The sequence below is a fragment of the Bufo bufo genome, chromosome 4 (genome assembly GCF_905171765.1).
Source record: "Bufo bufo chromosome 4, aBufBuf1.1, whole genome shotgun sequence".
Taxonomy (NCBI): domain Eukaryota; kingdom Metazoa; phylum Chordata; class Amphibia; order Anura; family Bufonidae; genus Bufo; species Bufo bufo.
Window position 1 is genome coordinate 304,722,098 of NC_053392.1, and position 16,623 is coordinate 304,738,720.

Consider the following 16,623-nt stretch of genomic DNA (forward strand, 5'->3'; position numbering starts at 1 on the left):
GAATTTGTTTCCCTTTCCCAGGTGTACATCGCTTGTTACCATATGGACCAGTTTTGCTGAAGTGTATCAAAATGCAAAGTCTTTAAAATCTATTCTTTTGTATAAGGTCAATAGTAAAATCACCCATAATGTTTTTGGCTCCCAGGTATATTTCCAGTTAATCAGTCATAATTTGTTTAGAAATGTGCTACAGTCCTGATCAAAAGTTTAAGACCACTTGAAAAATGGCAAAAAATCATATTTAGCATGGCTGGATCTTAACAAGGTTCCAAGTAGAGCTTCAACATGCAACAAGAAGAAATGGGAGTGAGACAAAACATTTTTTGAGCATTCAATTTAATGGAAACAACGAATAAACTGAAACAGGCTGTTTTTCAGCTGATCAAAAGTTTAGGACCACACCTCCAAAAAAAAACTAAACCCCCCAAAACAGAAATCCAACTTCCAAACATGAACTCAGTAATGAGTAGCTCCGCCGTTATTGTTTATCACTTCAAAAATTTGTTTCGGCATGCTTGATGCAAGCGTTTCCATGAGGTGAGTGGAAACATTTCTCCAAGTGGTGAAGACGGCCGCACGAAGGCCATCTACTGTCCGGAACTGTTGTCCATTTTTGTAAACTTACCTTGCCATCCATCCCCAAAGGTTCTCAATTGGATTTAGATCAGGGGAACACGCAGGATGGGCCAAAAGAGTGATGTTATTCTCCTGGAAGAAGTCCCTTGTCCTGCGGCATTGTGCACTGTAGCATTGTCCTGTTGAAAAAACCCAGTCGTTACCACACAGACGAGGGCACTCAGTCATGAGGAATGCTCTCTGCAACATCTGGACATAGCCAGCGGCCGTTTGACGCCCCTGCACTTCCATTGTTCTACTGAAGGAAAAAGCACCCCAGACCATTATGGCGCCCCCTCCACTGTGGCGCGTAGAAAACATCTCAGGTGGGATCTGCCATCAGGACCATCAGGACCATCAAGGTTAAATTTTTTCTCATCAGAGAATAAAACTTTCTTCCACCTTTTGAATGTCCCATGTTTGGTGCTCTCTTGCAAAGTCCAAAAGAGCAGTTCTGTGGCTTTCAAGGAGACGAGGTCTTTGAAGACGTTTTTTGTTTTTGAAGCCCTTCAGTCTCAGATGCCATCTGATGGTTATGGGGCTGCAGTCAGCACCAGTAAGGGCCTTAATTTGGGTCGAGGATCTTCCAGTGTCTTGACGGACTGCCAATTGGATCCTCCGGCTCAGTGCTGATGAAAATATTTTGGGTCTTCCACTTTACTTTTTTGTTCCATAACCCTCAGGATCATTTAAGAATTTAAGAAATTCCAAATGACTGTGCCACCTCAGCAGCGATGGCGCGCTGTGAGAGACCCTGCTTATGCAGTACAACAACCCAACCACGTTCAAAAAGGGAGAGTTTTTTTTGCCTTTGCCATCACAACGTGTGACTACCTGACAGAAAATGACAATGAGTCCACATCTTTGCACAGATTTGGCCTTTTAAAGGCATGTGGTCCTAAACTTTTGATCAGCTGAAAAACAGCCTGTTTCAGTTTATTCGTTGTTTTCATTAAATTGAATGCTCAAAAAATGTTTTGTCTCACTCCCATTTCTTCTTGTTGCATGTTGAAGCTCTACTTGGAACCTTGTTATGATCCAGCCATGCTAAGGCTACTTTCACACCTGCGTTTAGGTCGGATCCGTCTGGTATGTGCCCAGACGGATCCGCACCTATAATGCAAACGCTTAGATCCGTTCAGAACGGATCCGTTTGCATTACCATGAACAAAAAAAAATAAAAATAATTTTATTTTTTTATTTTTTTTTTGTTCATGATAATGCAAACGGATCCGTTTTGACTTTACATTGAAAGTCAATGGGAGACGGATCCGTTTGAAAATTGAGCCATACTGTGTCAACTTCAAACGGATCCGTCCCCATTGACTTACATTGTAAGTCTGGACGGATCCGTTTGCCTCCGCACGGCCAGGCGGACACCTGAACGCTGCAAGCTGCGTTCAGGTGTCCGCCTGCTGAGCGGAGCGGAGGACAAACGGAGCCAGACTGATGCATTCTGAGCGGATCCGCATCCATTCAGAATGCATTAGGGCTGGACGGATCTGTTCGGGGCCGCTTGTGAGCCCCTTCAAACGGAACTCACAAGCGGAGCCCCGAACGCTAGTGTGAAAGTAGCCTAAATATGATTTTTTTTCCATTTGTCAAGTGGTCTTAAACTTTTGATCAGGACTGTATCAGGTGAACTATTCAAATGCTATAGTGTTAAAAATATTTTTACCAGAATAATTTACCAGAAATAGAGTAGCTGTGTAATTTGTTTTATCCCAGCTGAGTGACCCCTTTTATTATGGGCAGCTGTGTTATTTATTTTCTGTGTACACAAGTGGTTAGTACAGTGTCTCCTATGTGGCTGACTTACTGTGAATTATAGGATTACATCATCATCTATTAAACACCTTCAGGTAACTTTCAGACCCTTCCTGTACCCACCAAACTCTGCCACTCTTTGTTCTTCTGTATGTGTCTCTATGTATAGAGTGCTGCTAAAGAAGCCCTATCTAAAAGGTCAGAAGGGCAAAGATAGTGGGTAAATCCCAACATGAATTAGTAGCAGAGTTATACAACTCCCCCGAATCACTGACGGTCTTTATTATTTTTGAGTGCTGTGTAGAATCTCATACAAAATGCAGATTCACATTGTTCTCTTCTGACTCCCACTGCTAATCTTTACTATTTGTGAGTGCTGTATGAAGAATGCCCTGTGTATCCTATGCGGCCTGTCACTGCTCTTTAAAGATATCTCACTGATAAGAATGAAGAGGTTTGCGTCTTATTAAAATAATATTCCTCACTGCCTAAAGAAATGCTTTAAAGGGTTTCTACCACCACATTTTGACCTAATTAGCTGTCTGACACTAGCGATCTGCTAGTGTCTGCTGTACCTAACCATGCTATTGTAATACCTTTCTCTGCAGCGGTTACCCTAAAAAACGAACTTTTATTGCTATGCAAATGAGCCTCTAGGTGCTATGGGGGCGTCTTTTCAGCACCTAGAGGCTCGGCTACTCACCATGTCTGCCGCCCAGCTCATCTCCCTCCAGCCCGCCCATCACCTCTAGATTGACAGCCTCCATCGCATCCATCGCGGCCGAATTCTCGCGCCTGCGCCGTGTGCGTCTGTATTCGGCGCAGGCGCAGTGACTGTCGGACCACTCCCTGCAGCGGCATCTCCACTGTGCCTGCGCCGATCACGTCAGAGTGCTCCCAGGAACAGACGACACCCTCAAGCAGTGGAGATGCGCTGGCGCAGTCGAGATGCCGCCGCAGGGAGCGGTCTGACAGTCACTGCGCCTGCGCCGAATACAGACGCACACGGCGCAGGCGCGAGAATTCGGCCACGATGGAGGCTGTCAATCTAGAGGAGATGGGCGGGCTGGAGGGACGAGCTGGGCGGCATTCATGGTGAGTAGACGGAGCCTCTAGGTGCTGAAAAGACGCCCCCATAGCACCTAGAGGCTCATTTGCATAACAATAAAAGTTTGTTTTTTAGGGTAACCGCTGCAGAGAAAAGTATTACAATAGCATGGTTAGGTAGAGCAGACACTAGCAGATCACTAGTGTCAGACAGCTAATTAGTTTAAAACGTGGTGGTAGAAACCCTTTAAAAATAGAAAATAACAAATAATTTTATTGAAGACTTGATAAAACTGGGGTTGAAGCGCGTCAGTCCAGACCATAATGTGGGTCTTTTAATGTGAACAGTTGTCAATAAAAAAGATATGATTGTACTCGCTGGATCCATCTCCTTTTCTTTCAAGTTTCTCCAGGGTGTAGACACACCTTAGGATCCGAGCTTTGAGTCCAAGCTATTCTCTTGGGAGCTGGACATCCACCACATAGGAGAGCGTGACAAACCTGGTTACTTCAGAAGCATAACAGGGGATGATGAATGTATAACATGAACCCGGGAGATGCATAAATGAGTGTATTAGGCCCCTTTTACACGGGCGAGTATTCCGCGCGGATGCGATGCGTGAGTTGAACGCATTGCACCCGCACTGAATACCGACCCATTCATTTCTATGGGGCTGTTCACATAAGCAGTGATTTTCACGCATCACTTGTGCGTTGTGTGAAAATCTCAGCATGCTCTATATTCTGCGTTTTTCACGCAATGCAGGCCCGATAGAAGTGAATGGGGTTGCGTGAAAATCACAAGCATCCGCATGCAAGTGCGGATGCGGTGCGATTTTCATGCACGGTTGCTAGGAGACCATCGGAATGGAGACCCGATCATTATTATTTTCCCTTATAACATGGTTATAAGGGAAAATAATAGCATTCTGAATACAGAATGCATAGTACAATAGCGCTGGAGGGGTTAAAAAAAATAAAAAATAATTTAACTCACCTTAGTCCACTTGATCGCGCAGCCGGCATCTCCTTCTGTCTTCTTTGCTGAACAGGACCTGTGGTGACGTCACTCCGGTCATCACATCATCCATCACATGATCTTTTACCATGGTGATGGATCATGTGATGACCGGAGTGACGTCACCACAGGTCCTGTTCAGCAAAGGAGACAGAAGGAGATGCCGGGCTGCGCGATCAAGTGGACTAAGGTGAGTTAAATAATTTTTTTATTTTTTTTAACCCCTCCAGCGCTATTTTACTATGCATTCTGTATTCAGAATGCTATTATTTTCCCTTATAACCATGTTATAAGGGAAAATAATACAATCTACAAAACCCCGATCCCAAGCCCGAACTTCTGTGAAGAAGTTCGGGTTTGAGTACCAAACATGCGCGATTTTTCTCACGCGAGTGCAAAACGCATTACAATGTTTTGCACTCGCGCGGAAAAAATTCCCGCAACGCACCCGCACATTTTCCCGCAAAGCCCGTCTGAAAGAGGCCTAAACCACCACTCGTTCTCCACTAATAATCCTGCTGTATTGCGTTTGCGGATATAAATGTCCATACAATGCATTTTTATTTTTTTTTGTTCATGGTAATGCAAACGGATCCGTTCTGAACGGATCTAAGCGTTTGCATTATAGGTGCGGATCCGTCTGGGCACATACCAGACGGATCCGACCTAAACGCAGGTGTGAAAGTAGCCTTAGCATGGCTGGATCATAACAAGGTTCCAAGTAGAGCTTCAACATGCAACAAGAAGAAATGGGAGTGAGACAAAACATTTTTTGAGCATTCAATTTAATGAAAACAACGAATAAACTGAAACAGGCTGTTTTTCAGCTGATCAAAAGTTTAGGACCACATGCCTTTAAAAGGCCAAATCTGTGCAAAGATGTGGACTCATTGTCATTTTCTGTCAGGTAGTCACACGTTGTGATGGAGGGACGAGCTGGGCGGCATTCATGGTGAGTAGACGGAGCCTCTAGGTGCTGAAAAGACGCCCCCATAGCACCTAGAGGCTCATTTGCATAACAATAAAAGTTTGTTTTTTAGGGTAACCGCTGCAGAGAAAAGTATTACAATAGCATGGTTAGGTAGAGCAGACACTAGCAGATCACTAGTGTCAGACAGCTAATTAGTTTAAAACGTGGTGGTAGAAACCCTTTAAAAATAGAAAATAACAAATAATTTTATTGAAGACTTGATAAAACTGGGGTTGAAGCGCGTCAGTCCAGACCATAATGTGGGTCTTTTAATGTGAACAGTTGTCAATAAAAAAGATATGATTGTACTCGCTGGATCCATCTCCTTTTCTTTCAAGTTTCTCCAGGGTGTAGACACACCTTAGGATCCGAGCTTTGAGTCCAAGCTATTCTCTTGGGAGCTGGACATCCACCACATAGGAGAGCGTGACAAACCTGGTTACTTCAGAAGCATAACAGGGGATGATGAATGTATAACATGAACCCGGGAGATGCATAAATGAGTGTATTAGGCCCCTTTTACACGGGCGAGTATTCCGCGCGGATGCGATGCGTGAGTTGAACGCATTGCACCCGCACTGAATACCGACCCATTCATTTCTATGGGGCTGTTCACATAAGCAGTGATTTTCACGCATCACTTGTGCGTTGTGTGAAAATCTCAGCATGCTCTATATTCTGCGTTTTTCACGCAATGCAGGCCCGATAGAAGTGAATGGGGTTGCGTGAAAATCACAAGCATCCGCATGCAAGTGCGGATGCGGTGCGATTTTCATGCACGGTTGCTAGGAGACCATCGGAATGGAGACCCGATCATTATTATTTTCCCTTATAACATGGTTATAAGGGAAAATAATAGCATTCTGAATACAGAATGCATAGTACAATAGCGCTGGAGGGGTTAAAAAAAATAAAAAATTATTTAACTCACCTTAGTCCACTTGATCGCGCAGCCGGCATCTCCTTCTGTCTTCTTTGCTGAACAGGACCTGTGGTGACGTCACTCCGGTCATCACATCATCCATCACATGATCTTTTACCATGGTGATGGATCATGTGATGACCGGAGTGACGTCACCACAGGTCCTGTTCAGCAAAGGAGACAGAAGGAGATGCCGGGCTGCGCGATCAAGTGGACTAAGGTGAGTTAAATAATTTTTTTATTTTTTTTAACCCCTCCAGCGCTATTTTACTATGCATTCTGTATTCAGAATGCTATTATTTTCCCTTATAACCATGTTATAAGGGAAAATAATACAATCTACAAAACCCCGATCCCAAGCCCGAACTTCTGTGAAGAAGTTCGGGTTTGAGTACCAAACATGCGCGATTTTTCTCACGCGAGTGCAAAACGCATTACAATGTTTTGCACTCGCGCGGAAAAAATTCCCGCAACGCACCCGCACATTTTCCCGCAAAGCCCGTCTGAAAGAGGCCTAAACCACCACTCGTTCTCCACTAATAATCCTGCTGTATTGCGTTTGCGGATATAAATGTCCATACAATGCATTCGTAATGCAGATAGTGATTGCAGTTAAGGTGCGACAAACAGTAATGTGGGGGGCACAGAGGAGGTATAGGAAAATCTACAGGTGAACAGTATAATCAGATTGTGATCTTGTATGTCAGGCTATATGTTCATATCACTGATTGTCACTTATCTTGGTAGACAATGATAAAGTAATCCTTGTGTTTGTATACTCTTATCGCCTCTGTAGACCCCTGGGTTGCGGTTGTGGAATCATACTTAACTAATAATAACTAATGCCAGGTCAGAGATGCCCTGTGCATGTGACTGCTGACTATCTCCGCTCTAACTCAGCTTGCTGACCGATTTCCTGGTCAGCGCACTACAAACAGCCTTCCCATTCACACATACTTGCATCACTGATTAAAGATTTGTGCAACCTTGCTAAGCACCTGTTATCATTGGTGGTTCAGTTCTGGTGGTTCTTAGTGCAGTGTCCCACTACCCATGTGGGTACTGCAAAGTTGTAGTGTTATTCTTTGAATGCTTTATATAACCTGTTTTATGCTGCAGTGCATCTTTATGCATAATCCCTGCCTACAGGTGTGTTAGATTCCATTACATTGAGCCTACCACTAGGGGGAGACAACACATTCCATATATAGCCCAGCTCAGGCCTAGTTAGCAGTCAGTCTCCAGTCTTCAGGGTTCAGTCTTCAGCCCTGAGCTGAAGTGGTCCACATCCAGCACAAAACTCTATTAAGAGTTAGTGGATATCAGCTAGAAGTTTAGCTTCAGAAAAGGATATTAATCCAGAAAGCACTAAAGACACAGAGACCTAAAGGGTTAATGCCATCGCTATACGTGCCTTAGGACCTTTGGAGTTAAAAGTGAAGGATTCACCAGCCTCCGGCAGCCTCACTAACCTGCACTGGGATAACAGGGACCAGCGTAGAAGTCCTCTACCAGTAAGCATAAAACCTATATCATTAATAGCCGGAGAGACAGACATCACACCTGTGAGCAGTGGACCTCTTACAGCTTCACCTCTGTCCCTCTTAAAGAGACTGTTTTTCCCATCTGGATGTACTAGAGACTGTTTTGTACTTGGATGTAACCGTGACCAGGAGCAACGTTCAGTAAAAGTTATAAGCTGGATTGCACCATTCTTGTCTCAGTCTCCAATTCCTCAGTTAACACTACAATAAATGGTTGTACCAGCATAAAAGGTACTGGCATCATGACTACAAGGGACCTTGCCATAGGCACATTAATACAGACCACCAAGGGGACCTCGAACCACCATCTGGCCTGTGTTCCTTACACCAGATTGTGTGCCCCAGAGAATTCCTGTGCCGTTCTCCTCATCACTTGTGCAGGCCTGCCCAGGGACGACATAACCGTGAGTAACCAGAACTGTATTTACCTCGGCCCACCTAATGCTCACACCAGGACCTCACATATAATTCCCCTGTCGGTCTGGCATACTGCATTAATGAACTAAGCTATGAGAGCTTATTGACCGTGGCTGAAATAAGATCACTAGCCCTTGCTAATGTTTGTTTAATCCATTTCTCCACTGAAGTGGATCATCAGGAGCTGAACAGAGCACAATTGGAGCAATTTGGACGCCAACCACCCCTAGTAGAGAATGTCGGTGGAGCCGGATCTAGCGTGGCCATGACTGTCATTGCTCTCCTCAATTCTAACTGACTTTCTATACTACTAGTAAGTGCTCTGTGCAGAATCTCCAGTGTATTTCTATGAGATACAGCTTCATACTGCTCTTCCCCTTACTTCTGATTTTAAGAGCTAACAGGAGAAACCTATCACAAGTAGTGTTGATCGTGAATATTCTAATCGCAAATTTTTATCGCGAATATTGGCACTTCGAGAATTCGTGAACATCTAGAATATAGTGCTATATCTTCATAATTGCAAAAATTTCATCAGTGCCCATGATCCCTCACTGCTTCTTGCTTGTGGGCCAAGGAGAAGGCTGCAAAATGTTTGACTTTAGGAGTAGTGTTGATCGCAAATTTTCATATCGCAAATTTTCATATCGCAAATTTTTATCGCAAATTTTCCGATTGACGGTTTTCGCAATCAAGAATATAATGACGAGATCACAAATTCTCGAATTCGCAAATATATGACTAATATTTGCCCAAATATTCGTGAAATATCTCAAATACGAATATTGCCCCTGCTGCTCATCACTGATCACAAGTAGGAGGCAGGGAAGACAGGCTGAAGCTGAATCACACAGGAATACAGTTGTCACTATCTCATTGGCTAACATGGTCAAGCCTTGACACCCGACAGTCTACATATTACAAGCTTGTAACTTATTTCATGACACTGTCATTCGAAACCCTGTTTTAAACCCCTAGTTTCATTAGTCCCGATGATGAAGCTGGTCACCATTTTTAGGGTGGATTCTCTGCTATGGGGGACTAAAGGTTGTTGATGGGTATAGTTGACACACAATTCTAAAATTATTTATGTATTAAAGCTACCATGGACCAAACCATATGTCACAATTATATTTTAATCATCCTTTGACTCAGACATGGATTTCATGGTGAATGACCAACTGACATGAGTGAAGCATACTGTCTACAAGTAGTAGAGTCCTTTTAGTTCCCCTGCATTGCAACCTGGGGTATTATTTAGATAGGAATCAGAAGAGTGCAAGTGCAGTGTGATGAGACTCTGTCCCCTCCACCTCTATAAAGACATTCTGGGAAATGTAGGATGCATTAAGTGAACCATATTAGAAGGGAAGGAGAAACCCAATATTGCACATCAACTAGAACAAGTATACAAAATACTTAAAGAAACACTATGTGTTTTTATTTTTCATATATTGCAAACTCACCACCAGTCTTCTAGCAGTGTAATTTATTACACTCTAGCTCTGTTGCATTCACATATTTCGAACCTTTTCATTATGGGAACTTGGTCATGTGACATCTAGTCTGACCAGCAGCCCAGAGCTTGCTCTAATGTGTAAACGGGAACTTGGTCTCTCCTGTGTTGCTGACTTCCTGTGATCTACAGGATGATATAATCACCAATAAAACCCTGATGGCAGCTGTCAGACCACTCTCCATGCTTCATGTTCCTATGTATATCCCTGTATTCTGTTGAAGATATGTCTCCTGTATCTAATGAACCAGAAGTGCACATATATAGTAGTTTAGCGTATACAGTGATTAGCTGTATAGTTATATAAACCTCCTGATTCACAGTGCATATCTATACCACCTGTGTGTGCTGACTCCCCAGTGTAGTTCTATGAGATGTAGCTTCACACTGGTCTCCCTGCCTCCTGCATGTAAGAGCTGACAAGAAAGAGAGATATGACAGGGCAGAGGGGACAGACAAGCTTAAGCTACATCACATAGGAAAATGTGCAGGCCAATTTGTAGAAGCTCCCACTAGGGGCCATGCTCTGTTGGATCTGGTAATTTCTAATGATGCAGAGCTTGTTGGTAATGTAACTGTTTGAGAAACACTAGGTAATAGTGACCACAATATAATTATATTTCCCCTAAACTATAAGAAGCAAACTGTCAGGAAGAGCAAAGACACTAAATTTCAAAAAGGCTAGTTTCCCTGGGTTAAGGGCAGCATTTCAGAGCATAGACTGGGTGCAGCTACTGTCACATAATAATTCTGAAGATAAATGGGAGAGCTTTAAATCAACATTGAGTAATTGCACTAAAAAAATTATTCCTTTAGGTAACAAGTATAAACGGCTAAAATTAAACCCTCTATGGCTTACAGCTACTGTAAAAAGGGCAATAAAAGACAGAAAAAAAGGGGATTTAAAAAATACAAATCTGAGGGGTTTTCTGTACCGTTTGAAGATTACAAAGAGCTTAATAAAATCTGTAAAAAGGAGATAAAATTAGCAAAAATACAAAACAAACAGCAAGTAGCAAAAGAGAGCAAAACAAATCCCATAAAAATTATTTAAATATATAAATGCAAAAAAACATAGGTCTGAGCAGGTAGGTCCACTAAATAATGGTAAAGGGGGTAGTCACTGAAGATAAGGAAAAGGCAGAGTTACTAAATGTTTTTTTTTTAGCTTTGTATATACAAAAGAAGAGAAAGGAGCTGATATCTGTGGTGCTGGGGCTGCTAGTACATCCAGTAATATACTCACTTGGCTAACTGTATATATGGTCCAAGACAAGTTCAATAAGGTAAACCAGGCTCCGGGCCCAGATGGATTACACCCAAGAGGGCTTAAAGAGCTCAGTTCAGTCATTGCTGTGCCCCTGTTTATAATTTTTAAAAGATTCTCTAGGTACAGGTACAGTGCCAAGTGACTGGTGCAAGGCAAACGTGGTGCCCATATTCAAAAAAGTACCAAGGTCCTTCACAGGTAATTATAGACCAGTTAATTTAACTTCTGTTGTGGGAAAAATGTTTGAAGGACTCTTAAGGGACTATATACAGGAGTATGTGACTGTAAATAATATTATAAATGATAACCAACATGGGTTTTCCAAGACAGAAGTTGTCAGACTAACCTGATTTGTTTTTATGAGGAGATGAGTAGTAGTAGCCTGGACAGAGGGACGTCTGTGGATGTAGTGTTTCTGGATTTTGCAAAGGCTTTTGATACTGTCCCTCATAAATGTTTAATAGGTTAAGTAAGGTCTATAGGCTTGGAAAGAATAGTTTGTAATTGGATTAAAAACTGGCTGAAGGAACATGTCCAGACAGTTGTGGTCAATGATTCCTATTCAGAATGGTCCCGGGTTATAAGTGGTGTACCCCAAGGTTCAGTGCTGGGCCCTTTATAATTTAATTTATTTATTAATGATATCAAGGATGAGATTAATAGCACCATTTCAACTTTTGCAGATGATACTAAGCTATGTAGAACTGTACAGTCTATATAAGATGTCCATATACTACAAGCTGACTTGAACACTCTGAGTGATTGGGCATCAACTTGGCAAATGAGGTTCAATGTGGACAAATGTAAAGTTATGCACCTTGGTAGTAATAATACCCGTGCATCATATGTCCTACGTGATGTAACACTGGGGGAGTCACTTATAGAGAAGGATGTGGGTGTCCTTGTGGATGGTAGATTAAATTACAGCATACTATGTCAATCAGCTGCTTCTAAGGCCACCAGGATATTGTCATACGTTAAACGAGGCATGGACTCGCGGGGCAGGGATGTGATATTACCACTTTTCAAAGAGTTGGTGCGGCCTCATCTGGAATATGGAGTTCAGTTCTGGGCACCAGTCCATAGAAAGGACAAACTACAGCTGAAAAAAGTATAGAGGAGAGCGACCAAAATGATAAGGGGCATGGAGGGTCTTAGTTATGAAGAAGGATTAAAAGAATTGAATTGTTTTAGTCTTGAGAAGAGAAGTCTAAGGGGGGACATAATTAACCTATACAAATATATAAATGGGCCATACAAAAAATACGGTGAAAAACTGTTCCATGTAAAATGCGCTCAAAAGACAAGGGGGCACTGCCTCCGATTGGAGAGGAAAAAGTTCAGTCTCCAGAAGCGTCAAAGCTTCTTTACTGTAAGACTGAAGCTGTGGAATAGACTTCCTTAGGATGTGGTCACAGCAGGAACACTGGACAGTTTTAAAAAGAGTGTAGATGAATTCTTAAAAGTAAACATTAATGCTTATGAAAACGTGTAGAAATCTGAGTCTCAATTCCTTCTGGGATTCGCGTCCCCACCTATCCCTTGTTGAACTTGATGGACTTATGTCTTTTTTCAACCGCATTAACTACAGTATGTAACTATGTGACCTTGCAGTGTGAAAGGACAGCAGCTATGTGTCACTGATCTATCATGACTGCCTCTACACACAGCAGTGCAGTGTGGTGAGACGCCTTCCCCTCTGTCTCTGCAAAGCCAGGTATGATGGGAAATGATACTCGATTGTAGTGGTGGCTCACTCACTATTACCTATGGTATGGTGCCGCCAACCCAATAGAGAGGACACCCTACCTCTCAAAAGAGAAGAAAATTAAAATAGAAAATATATTGGGCGAGCACTCTAACATCAAACACACATTTATTATATAAAATTATATCAGACACTATAAAATCAATATAAAATCAATATGAAATCAATTAAATCACAATGTGTAATGACCGACGACACGCACAGGGAGGAAAACAGGGAAAGCCCTGCCCAAGGGAGAGGGAAAGGTGGTGACCCCTAACTCACCTTGCGGCTGGCACCTGACTGCCCTGACGTCCCTAGACGGGTTCCTCACCCGTGCGGCGATCGCGTGCCTAAACCCTGGCTTTCCCTAATATGAGCCCTGGATAGTGAACAGGCCGGTGGGATCGCTAGTCCACACCACTATCACTAAGAGGGAAACACCAGGGAGAGGACAGACAAAAACATACAAACACATACACCCAGGTGGGCGACCACAATAAACCAAAAAGGTCCAACAGGGATCTGGAGGGTAGCGTACTGGACCAACTACCAGCGAACGCAGCAACACAGCTCCAGAAGGTCAGAATAGATGTCCAGGCAGGAAGCTCTATCTCTGGCAACCAGAGAAGTGTGAGAGAGAAATATAAGGAGGTCTGGGAGTGCTGGACAAGGAACAGCTGAGGAGAAGGAGCTACGGATCCCTGAGTGAGCCAAAAGGGTTTGCTAAGCAAACCCAGAAAGCTACCATAAGGAAAACAGCCCTATCTTAAATAGAGCATGCAGCCAACCGCTGCGACTTCCTGACCCCGGGTATAACGGAGTCAGGCGTGGTCCTCGACACCCTCGTGACAGTACCCCCCTCTCTACGAGGGGCCTCCGGACACTCAGGACCAGGTCTCCCAGGATGAGAGGCATGAAAAACCCGAACTAACCTGTCGGCGTTTACCTCAGACGCAGGAACCCACATTCTTTCCTCGGGACCGTAACCTCTCCAATGCACCAGATATTGAAGAGAGTGGCGGACCCGACGAGAATTAACAATTTTGGATATCTGAAATTCTAAGTTACCATCCACGACAACAGGAGGGGGTGGCAGCGGTGATGGTTCTAGAGGTGGAACATATTTTTTGAGTAACGACTTATGAAAAACATTATGAATTTTAAAAGTCTGAGGTAACTCCAGGCGAAAAGCCACGAGGTTGATGATGGCTACAATTTTGTAAGGGCCAATAAACCTAGGACCCAGTTTCCAAGAGGGAACCTTCAATTTAATATTCCTAGTAGACAACCACACATAGTCATTCACTCCTAGGTCCGGACCTGGCGACTGTCTCTTATCAGCCATGCATTTGTATTTACCTCCCATATTTTTCAAGTTAGCTTGCACCTTCTGCCATACCGATGAAAGAGATGACGAAAACCGTTCCTCTTCGGGAACCCCAGAAGACCCCCCTCTTTGAAAGTACAGAATTGGGGATGAAAACCATATGCACCAAGAAATGGTGACTTGCCAGTGGATTCCTGACGACGATTATTTATGGCAAACTCAGCTAACGGTAAATATGATGACCACAACTCTTGGTTTTCAGACACAAAACATCTTAGATATGTCTCAAGGTTTTGGTTGGTACGCTCAGTCTGTCCATTCGACTGAGGATGGAAAGCAGAGGAAAAGGACAAGTGTACCCCCAAACGAGAACAAAAAGCTTTCCAAAATTTAGAAATAAACTGGGTACCCCGATCCGAAACAACATCGGAGGGGACCCCGTGAAGCTTCACGATTTCACTGACGAATACCTGAGCAAGAGTCTTAGCATTAGGTAGTGCGGGTAACGCAATGAAGTGTACCATTTTGCTAAACCTGTCCACTACTACCAAAATAACTGTTTTACCCGCAGACAAAGGTAAGTCAGTGATAAAATCCATTGACAGATGTGTCCACGGTCTATTGGGAATGACGAGTGGTAATAGAGACCCTGCAGGACGTGTATGTGAAACTTTTGCGCGCGCACAGGTAGAACAAGAAGACACAAAATCCAATACATCCTGACGCAACCTTGGCCACCAAAAACGACGAGACAATAGTTCCAAGGTTGCTTTACTACCCGGGTGCCCAGCAAGTGCCGAATTATGATGTTCCTTTAATAATTCGAAACGTAAGTTCAACGGTACAAACAATTTCTCTGAGGGGCAAGAGACCGGGGCGTCCCCCTGGGCCTCTAACACCTTCCCCTCCAAAACAGAGTGTACCGCAGAAACAACCACTCCTCTTTGAAGAATGGGTACCGGATCACTCACATTACCCCCTCCAGGGAAACAACGAGAGAGTGCATCAGCCTTGGTGTTCTTTGCCCCAGGACGATAGGTAATCACAAAGTTAAACCTGGTAAAAAATAGCGACCACCTAGCCTGTCTAGGGGTGAGACGCTTAGCTGATTCGAGGTACAGAAGATTTTTGTGGTCCGTAATTACAGTGACGGGGTGGACTGCCCCCTCTAAGAAATGACGCCACTCCTCAAACGCAAGTTTAATAGCTAATAGTTCCCTATTGCCAATATCGTAGTTCTTTTCTGCTGCAGATAGTTTTTTAAAAGAAAGCACAAGGACGCCATTTGCCAGGAGACGGACCCTGAGACAGCACCGCCCCCACTCCCACCTCTGACGCATCGACTTCAACAATAAAAGGCTGAGAGACATCAGGTTGGACCAGTACAGGTGCTGAGGTAAACCTCTCTTTTAGAGAGGAAAAAGCAACTTTAGCGGCGTCAGACCATTTAGAAAAATCAGTCCCCTTCCTAGTCATGTCAGTAAGCGGTTTTACAATAAGTGAATAATTTTTAATGAATTTCCTATAGAAATTCGCGAAACCCAAGAACCGTTGTAGTGCTTTGAGGTTCTCAGGAAGATCCCAATCTAAAATTGCCTGGACCTTCCTAGGATCCATACGGAAACCTGACGCAGATACAATTCCTGGGTTATTTTTTATCTCCTGAACGGCGAAGACACATTTTTCAATTTTAGCATATAATTCATTCGTCCGTAGGACCTGCAGTACTTGTCTGACATGCACCTCATGTGTTTTCAGATCGGACGAATAAATTAAAATATCATCTAGGTATATTACCACAAACCTGCCGATTAGATGACTAAAAATGTCATTAACGAAATGTTGAAAGACGGCAGGAGCATTGGTCAGACCGAAAGGCATAACTAGATTTTCATAATGCCCCTCAGGGGTGTTAAACGCTGTCTTCCACTCATCCCCCTCCTTAATACGAATCAGATTGTAGGCACCCCTAAGATCAAGTTTGGAGAACCACCTAGCACCCGCAATCTGATTAAACAGGTCAGGAATGAGAGGAAGAGGGTATGGGTCTCGGATGGTTATCTGATTTAATTCGCGAAAATCTAAGCAAGGACACAGGCCCCCATCTTTCTTTTTAACGAAGAAAAACCCTGCAGCCACGGGTGAAGAAGAGGGTCTGATGTGTCCCTTAGCCAAGCTCTCGGAGATATAATCTTTCATGGCTTGTCTCTCTGGACCCGAAAGATTATATAACCTGGTCTTGGGTAATTTTGCGCCGGGAATAAGGTTAACCGGGCAATCATAAGGACGATGAGGTGGTAACTTCTGACAACCCTTTTCAGAAAAAACATCCTCAAAGTCCGAAATAAATGTAGGTAAGGTAGTTATGGAGGCGACTAAGCAATTGCTATTTAAGCAATTTTCTCTGCACTGCTCACTCTACTCCAATATCTCCCTGGCCTGCCAATCCACCACTGGATT